Source organism: Littorina saxatilis, linkage group LG1 (genome assembly GCF_037325665.1).
Source record: "Littorina saxatilis isolate snail1 linkage group LG1, US_GU_Lsax_2.0, whole genome shotgun sequence".
Classification (NCBI taxonomy): Eukaryota; Metazoa; Mollusca; class Gastropoda; order Littorinimorpha; family Littorinidae; genus Littorina; species Littorina saxatilis.
The window spans coordinates 24,147,137-24,156,497 of NC_090245.1; the positions used below are offsets into that span (position 1 = coordinate 24,147,137).

The window sequence follows — 9,361 nt, forward strand, 5'->3', positions numbered from 1 at the left end:
ACACACAACTGACAGCTTCAGAACCGTGCTGAAACCAAAGTTAGTGATCGGCAACGGCTCGTCGCGTCTCGATCTTTCTCTCTTCTAATGAATTAAAGATCAATCGAGGAATCTCTCTCTCTCTCTCTCTCTCTCTCTCTCTCTCTCTCTCTCTCTCTCTCTCTCTCTCTCTCTCTCTCTCTCTCTCTCTCTCTCTCTCTCTACAACAATTGCATGCAAGCCGGCACAACAAGTGCATTGCTGACAGGGAGAGGGTGTTGGGGGGGGGGGGGGGACGACGGCTGTCAATATTTACAATGAACACAAGACTTCCTCCAATCACCAGATCGGACGTTGCAGTGTTTGTGTGTGTGTTGATGTCGTAACTATTTAGTGATATATTGATACGACTATCTCGATTACATTTAATTTACGGCAAGTCGTGGTCGAAAATACACATTCCTAACAATGCAGTTCAGAATTCAGGGCGGACCGAGACGTAGGGGAGGAAGAGTGTGTGTGTAGTGAAGACAAAATCCGGGTAGAGACGGGTAGTGAGTTAAAGAGAGGGTGGGAGTACAAGAATTTATGGGAGAAAGGTGTGGTGGGGGTGGGGGGAGGGGCGGGAGTGGGACAGAACGTGAGAGCGAAAGACGGAGACACAGACACTGACAGACAGACAGACAGACAGATAGACGAACAGAAGGCTGTCACTGACGATTCAATGATCCCCAATTTTCTCTTGCTGTTTAACTGACGCATACATAATGTGCAGTTCTACTTCTTAACTGTTTAACTTCGGGAGTAATAGAAAGCAAAGTTCTCCCACGAAAATACAGCTTTCTATTTTCAAGCCAACCAGCAAGGATGATATTTCATTGATAATCTTTAAACTTGCCTTCGCGACCACCCTATCTATAACGACCACCTGTCTATGAAGAATGACGCCAAAGGATCCGCGACGGGTTTTACACGTGTACAATGGCTAACTTTAGTCGGATACGTGTCATTTCCCTTGTATTGTAAAGAAGTCAACGCGGTTTCTGCCTGACTCACACCGGATATTGAAATCACAGAGTTGTTGTTGACTTTCCTTTTCTTTTCCACAGAGGCTATTCAAGGAAATGCTTCACTATTTATGCAGTACGTAGGCCCTTTTATAGTCGTGTTGGGAGGATCCGCGATGGCGCGGCTGGCGCGATGCCTCAAAGGGCTTTGTTGTGCTGGGTTTGTGCCTTTAGTCGTCAAGGAGTCGTGGACTACACCAACCAAATGATCGATTAGACAGTGACACATGTAGTCAAGGCCTGCAACAGTTTCTTTTCGATTGTATAAACTCTCCTGACGTAGGCGAGTGCGAGGGACTTTTTGTGCAAAATTCTGCGGTTTGAAGGTATTTTGGCATGTTTTTCAGCTTCGACGTTATTAGTCTTTTTCTGTCAATGGTTATAAATCAGGGTGGAACTTGATCGTATCTGCATAACCTACTGGTCAGGAAGGACGGTTCATACAGGAAATCTGTATTCACTATTGTATTTTACCGTGCTTGTATAAAATTTGAACTCAATCTCACTGCATTACATTATTGTGCTCTATATACAACAACTTGAAAGGACAAAAAACATCAACAACTATATAACTGTGCATTGATTCTTGTCATGTTAAGCTTACAGTCCAAATTTGTCATTGTCAAAACGAAAATACTACTGTGCTGGTACATTTTGCTTTTCAGCTGAAAAATGAAAAAAAAATGACTGATATAAAAAATATTCGCTGATCTTTTTTTTGCGTCTTCCTGTTTTTGTGTAAAATAAAAAAGATCAGCGAATATTTTTTATATCAGTCAAACGATCGCTTTATAAGCAACCAGTGTCCACCGACTTTTGTCCGGTTACGGCTTGTAACATAACCAATATCAGTTTTATCCGCCGTTCACATGGCAGACTTTCGACCCACTTTTCCCCAAAATCAAACCCCTATTCCACCTTACCCTACCACCCCCACCCCGACACCCACCCCCACCTCAGTGGTAACCCCCAACTACTATAATGACACCCTCTCCAATTTTACAACGCACGGACCTGATAACGCATATTATTGTGGAATGCAAGCTATCCGTGTCGGTACATGTAAGAGTGTGTTTGTACAGTCCTTGTGCCTCCACTTAAACGACTCTATTTTCGAGTTATGTCGACTTGATCCGGTTGCTCATTTTAAAGTAGGTAAACATTCCATCGTATCTTCATTTCTGCAACCTTTTTTGCAACCACGCGTTCACAATTTGCATGTGTGAATACGATTTTGGGGCGATATTTTTCAGTGACTATTTGAAAGAAAGGGTTAACGTTCAAAAGCCAGCTCTGTTAATGCTAACGACAGGCAGGTTTCGAAGCTTCAAAGTATACTTAGACGTTTAAACTGATGTAAAGTTACATCGCATCAGCAGACTGTAGCTGACATTGCCATGTGTCTGTCACTGACAGTACGTTAGTCTATTCCGAAACTGCGTTCGCTACCATAAATGCACCCTTTATTTTTATTTTACACTGGGCTTAATACATTTGTTCATTTTTCAAGAAATGTCGGGCTGAGAGCTCTATCATCTTACTTTGCTCATGCTATAGACAGGGGACTTTCTGAAGCATGAACATATATACAAGACTATTGGTCGTGTTTCCGTGCGTCAGTGATCGAAATAGTTATGCGGAGGATATTGAGTCGTACGCTCTGTCAGCCAAGCAGAACTTTCTATTGATTTCTGATAACTTCTATGACACACGTACGGCATTTGGCAAAATTCATTTGGAATCTAGTGCGTTATTATAAGTGGTTGTGTTGTAATTGGTTCTCGTCAATCTATTCAACAAACGACAACTGATCTTTGTACGATCCACAGATATAAAAAGGTAACGCATAACAATAACAGTTATAATCCAAACAGATCAACTTCTTTATTTTCGAGTCTACAAGACTACAGCATCCAACGATTGTCGTAGTGTTATGCTTTACATATTTCATTTCATGAATATCAGTTGATTTATTGATCGTGTTTCGCAGAAAAACAGAAATATTCGTATATAAAAATCACCACTTTTGATTTTACAGTATAGAATTTGAACAAATCGAAACTACACGAATGAATATATGTTAATATGCAATGCTCTGTTTTGTATTAGCAGACAACATACACGAAAGCAAAAGACTGTAAAATCATGAACGAGACGAAAAGATAGATTACATAACTCGTTACTGTGTACTATTCAGAACACACTAAAAAAAATAGCAAACGTTACAGCATGTTCGCTCATCCTCATGCAGTATTTTATATCGCATCAGCTTACCCAGGCGTTCCATAGCTGTAAAGACACCTGTTACATTGCCGCAAGGTTAGCGAGGTTATAACTTGTTGCACGCTGTCACTTTTTCTCCTGTGAAATGGAGCGAATAGACACTGCGGCTTCACAGCTTTTACTGCCCATCAATTCACTTCAACACTCAGGTTGTTTTTGGTTTTTGTTGCTGACAGTGATTTTGTGTGTGTGACGGGTCTATATCAGTGTTAATGAATGTTCGTAAGGTGTGCATTGCTAGTTGATTGCATTGGAGCATACTAGGGAGAACAACAGGAAGAAAGCGAGTAAAAGGTAGGTCTGTTCTAAAGTGGAAGTTTTCACTGACTGCCTGCGGACACGCGTCTGTTCTTAAGTTGTGTGTGCGTGTGCGTGTGTGTGTGTGTGGTGTTTGTATCAGTGTTAACGAATGTTTGTAAGTGTGTTTGTTGTGTGGATTGCCAGCTGAACACAGCAAAACGGGGCGGACAAAAGACAGAAAGGGGATACAAGGTAGACCTGATCTGGGTATCATTTTCATTTTCTGTGGCCACGAGTCTAGTCACAGGAACTGATGCACATGATTAGAACTCTTTCTCTCACTATGTTGTGCTTGTGGTTTCCAGTTTCTCATTGTCCCCCAAATGTTGATGCACACGCAGAGTACAGGTGTGTGGTTTTTATATTTAGTCAAGTTTTGACTAAATATTTTAACATCGAGGGGGAATCGAGACGAGGGTCGTGGTGTATGTGCGTGCGTGTGTGTGTGCGTGTGTGTGTGTGTGTGTGTGTGTCTGTGTGTGTGTGTAGAGCGATTCAGACTAAACTACTGGACCGATCTTTATGAAATTTGACATGAGAGTTCCTGGGTATGAAATCCCCGAAAGTTTTTTTCATTTTTTTGATAAATGTCTTTGATGACGTCATATCCGGCTTTTCGTGAAAGTTAAGGCGGCACTGTCACGCCCTCATTTTTCAACCAAATTGGTTGAAATTTTGGTCAAGTAATCTTCGACGAAGCCCGGACTTCGGTATTGCATTTCAGCTTGGTGGCTTAAAAATTAATTAATGACTTTGGTCATTAAAAATCTGAAAATTGTAAAAAAAAATAAAAATTTATAAAACGATCCAAATTTACGTTTATCTTATTCTCCATCATTTGCTGATTCCAAAAACATATAAATATGTTATATTCGGATTAAAAACAAGCTCTGAAAATTAAATATATAAAAATTATTATCAAAATTAAATTGTGGAAATCAATTTAAAAACACTTTTATCTTATTCCTTGTCGGTTCCTGATTCCAAAAACATATAGATATGATATGTTTGGATTAAAAACACGCTCAGAAAGTTAAAACAAAGAGAGGTACAGAAAAGCGTGCTATCCTTCTTAGCGCAACTACTACCCCGCTCTTCTTGTCAATTTCACTGCCTTTGCCATGAGCGGTGGACTGACGATGCTACGAGTATACGGTCTTGCTGAAAAATGGCATTGCGTTCAGTTTCATTCTGTGAGTTCGACAGCTACTTGACTAAATATTGTATTTTCGCCTTACGCGACTTGTTTACATTTAGTCAAGTTTTGACTAAATGTTTTAACGTAGAGGGGGGAATCGAGACGAGGGTCGTGGTGTATGTGCGTGTGTGTGTGTGTGTGTGTCTGTGTCTGTGTGTGTGTGTGTGTGTGTGTGTGTGTGTGTGTGTGTGTGTGTGTGTGTGTGTGTGTGTGTGTGTGTCTGTGTGTGTGTGTGTAGAGCGATTCAGACTAAACTACCGGACCGATCTTTATGAAATTTGATATGAGAGTTCCTGGGTATGAAATCCCCGAACGTTTTTTTCATTTTTTTGATAAATGTCTTTGATGACGTCATATCCGGCTTTTCGTGAAAGTTGAGGCGGCACTGTCACGCCCTCATTTTTCAACCAAATTGGTTGAAATTTTGGTCAAGTAATCTTCGACGAAGCCCGGACTTCGGTATTGCATTTCAGCTTGGTGGCTTAAAAATTAATTGATGACTTTGGTCATTAAAAATCTGAAAATTGAAAAGAAAAAAAAATATTTATAAAACGATCCAAATTTACGTTCATCTTATTTTCCATCATTTTCTGATTCCAAAAACATATAAATATGTTATATTTGGATTAAAAACAAGCTCTGAAAATTAAATATATAAAAAGTATTATCAAAATTAAATTGTCGAAATCGATTTAAAAACACTTTCAGCTTATTCCTTGTCGGTTCCTGATTCCAAAAACATATAGATATGATATGTTTGGATTAAAAACAAGCTCAGAAAGTTAAAACAAAGAGAGGTACAGAAAAGCGTGCTATCTTTCTTAGCGCAACTACTACCCCGCTCTTCTTGTCAATTTCACTGCCTTTGCCATGAGCGATGGACTGACGATGCTACGAGTATACGGTCTTGCTGAAAAATGGCATTGCGTTCAGTTACATTCTGTGACTTCGACAGCTACTTGACTAAATGTTGTATTTTCGCCTTACGCGACTTGTTTTTTAATCATGACTAGTGTTATTACTCTTGCGAAAAATAGCCACGAATAAATAGAGGGGACAAGTTCTACGACGAAATTAAAATACTTAGGATTAAAAAACATCTTGTGGGTAAAAGTGTAAAGACGAACAACACAACCTACTCAAGGCGTTACTATGGAAATGAATATATTGAGAAGAAGAAGGTGTGGGGGGTAGGGGAGGGGGGGGGGGGGGGGTGCGAGAAGCAAAAGCAGGAGAAAGCCCATCACAAAATCTCTACAGGTCTTTGACAAATCACTGTGATCAGGCTGTGACTAACGCATGTAAAGTGCCCAACAATGACAGGTTTTGTTCTGTAAACTGAGGGTTTCACCTACAACAATGGTCGCTCATGCAGATTAAGGTGATGAAACTATTTCGTCGAGTACTGCTCAATCAGCGCGTGTTTGCTTTATGGCGCGTAGTTAAATATGTTGGCTTTGGAACACATAGCTGTTTGTTTGAACACGTGCGTGACAGCTTGCTAATAAAGCTCAGATGGAGTTGCATCAGTGTGAATTGGTGAGGGAAAGCAGGTAGGCATGCGCGTGTTAATGTTGGCAATACCTGCTGTTTCCCAACGGCGCACATCCATACGAGAAGGTTGTCATGCTCTTGCGAATGAAATATGAAATGCCTTTCGTTTTTCATTTTGTCATCGACACATTTCCGCCGGAAGTTTGAGTTGTGTTTTCTTATTTATATTGACCAAAAGCCCGCCTGTCACTATTTACACTGCAATTTTAAAGTAAAAGAGTTGGGAAACAGATTGTTCTACACGTGACATTAATGTAATATTGGATTTTCTATTCAAGGCAGAAATAGCCTGCCGACGATTGGAGAAGTCATTCAGTTGTTATTGTTGTTGTTGTTGCTGTTGTTGTTGTTGTTGTTGTTGTTGTTGTTGTTGAGAAGGAGGAGAAGGAGGAGGGGGGAGGAAGAGGAGACGAAAGCGAAGGACTCGAGGAGGATGATGATGTTGCTGACGGGGCGGGGATATAGCTCAGTTGGTAGCGCGCTGGATTTGTATTCAGTTGGCCGCTGTCAGCGTGAGTTCGATCCCAGGTTCGGCGGAAATTTATTTCAGAGTCAACTTTGTGTGCAGGCTCTCTTCGGTGTCCGAACCCTCCCCCCGTGTACACTACATTGGGTGTGCACGTTAAAGATCCCACGATTGACAAAAGGGTCTTTCCTGGCAAAATTGCTTAGGCACAGTTAATAATTGTCTACCTATACCCGTGTGACTTGGAATAATAGGCCGTGAAAGGTAAATATGCGCCGAAATGGCTGCAATCTACTGGCCGTATAAAATTTCATCTCACACGGCATCACTGCAGAGCGCCTAGAACTGTACCCACGGAATATGCGCGATATAAGCGTCATTGATTGATTGATTGATTGTTGTTGTTGTTGTTGTTTTTGTTGTTGTTGAGAAGGAGGAGAAGGAGGAGGGGGGAGGAAGAGGAGACGGAAGCGAAGGACTCGAGGAGGATGATGATGTTGCTTTCCGGGCCTTCTCAAGCTGCTCTTTCGACAGTTCTCTTTCATACCGAGTAGTGTAATCCCTTGAGTATTCGCTTCGTTTTTGTCCGAAAACAAACACCAAATCTAATTTGAATTATTCTCTTTCCACTATGTTCACAGACTCTCCAAGGCAGAACAACGAGGCAACCTCTATAACAAAGCACCATGGGTTTGGGAGAAGGAGTCGGCGAGGGTGCAGGTCAAGGCAAGGGCAGGGGAGGACTGTGTCCAGGGATTCTCTGGGGTATCCTGTGGTTCCTCATCTTCTGGTTCCTGGCGTGGCCTATCGCCTTTTTCATCGCCTGGCTCTACGTCTTCCTCATTCCTTTCTCCGTCTGCATCGAGCCGCTCAAAGCTGTGTGCGAGGCCATCTTGGGGGTCGTCCAACTTCCGGTCACGTGCATTGAGAACATGATCGCCATGAAGCCTCTGTGTGGTGGATAGACTGAGTGATGGGGGCTTGCTAGGGATGTGATTTTTTTTTTTAGATAGAAGTTATGAGTAGTATTAAGTGTGTTTGTGTTTCTCATTCCAACCGCGTCTTAGCCTTTGCTTACATGTTGTTCTTTTTCAAATGATGAATTTAGTTTGTCAGTGAGTTTTTGTTGTTTCAGTCTTAAATCTGTTTTATTTTTTTGTGCGCTTAAATTTTAGTACTCAATTCTGATGCATTTTCCATATACATCATATTCTGTTACACTTTCAAGTATTCATTTTCACTATCTAACGAGTACCTATTTCGATGACCTCTGTGCTCATTACTGTGACTCGAGAGCTTTTCATATTTTGTAAATATGTAAAATTATGCAATCATTGTTAGATACAGTGTACATCTGCTGCTGATATAATGAATATTTATATGGACATTTTGCAAAGTGCAGCACATTCTAGTGCAGCTGGAAACCTGCCGTTCATGATCAGATGTATGGAACATCAAATCTGTCATTTTTTCTGAGTGTTTTGTTTGCTTTGAAGCTTACAAAATATATATCATATTTTTGGACATAAACTGTAATGTTTTGTAATACAATCCATTTCAAACGTTCTTTCATTCGTGTGTGTGTTTGTGTGTGTGTGTGTGTGTGTGTGTGTGTGTGTGTGTGTGTGTGTGTGTGTGTGTGTGTGTGTGTGTGTGTGTGTGTGTGTGTGTGTCAGGCCGTCCGTCCATCTAGGGGAAGGGCTCCTAATATGGACCACTTTTTGTTTTATGTTGATAACTAGCTTGTTTTCTTGCGAAGAAGTTTCATTTTGTGTTTGGTAGTCCTTCTATCTTAGGTTAACCGTTAGGCCTGATTAGAGTGAAATAGCTTTGATAGATATTCAGCAAAAATTAAATACAGAAAAAAACACAAATGGTCGATATTAGGAGCCTGGGCGCCTAATATGAACCACTGAAGCGGCCTTCTCAAATCACTGTAAAAAGCCCCCTATATTTTCAAAATAACATGATACAACTTAGTGTGCAAGTCAGACTAATCAAATTATGCTTTAGATTTATCTGTTTCGGGTTGATGAGAGTATGATTTGAAGCACACCAAGAAACTAAAAAAGCTTATCAAAAACAGAGTGAAAATAAGTGAAATTATCAACTTCCACGAAAAGAAGACTATTGTAATATTTTTTTAAAATCTCGAAGGCTAGTTATAGGTTATTTCCAGCAAGCTTCTGAATGAATTGCTGAAATTAGCATGTAGCTTTTATTTTCTTCGATTTGTTGAAGGTGGTCCATATTAGGGGACTCACACATACTTTGAGATGTGCTATTATTTTTTGTTTGCAGTAGAAACTCGGGGTCAACACTGTTAAAATGTAACAAATACGGTCTTAGCTGTCATAATATATAGCAATTTTTGTGTGATAAAAGCTTTGGCGATGGACAGAAACGAGTCCGTTTTAGGCGGCAAATTTAGAGTGAACCCTGCCAAAAGTGAAAAAAAGAGAAAAAGCCTAACGGTTTTGAGGTTTGTGTTTCTGCAACTGTTTTGACATGTGC

General features: G+C 40.6%; 1 long non-coding RNA gene across 1 annotated transcript; it reads left to right on the forward strand.

The window, feature by feature from the left end:
• The first annotated feature begins 696 nt into the window (after positions 1-696).
• On the forward strand, positions 697-8,413 carry LOC138965452 (uncharacterized). Its single transcript, XR_011455466.1, has 2 exons — positions 697-1,372; positions 7,489-8,413. It is a non-coding gene; the product is annotated as an uncharacterized lncRNA (long non-coding RNA).
• Positions 8,414-9,361: the final 948 nt, after the last annotated feature.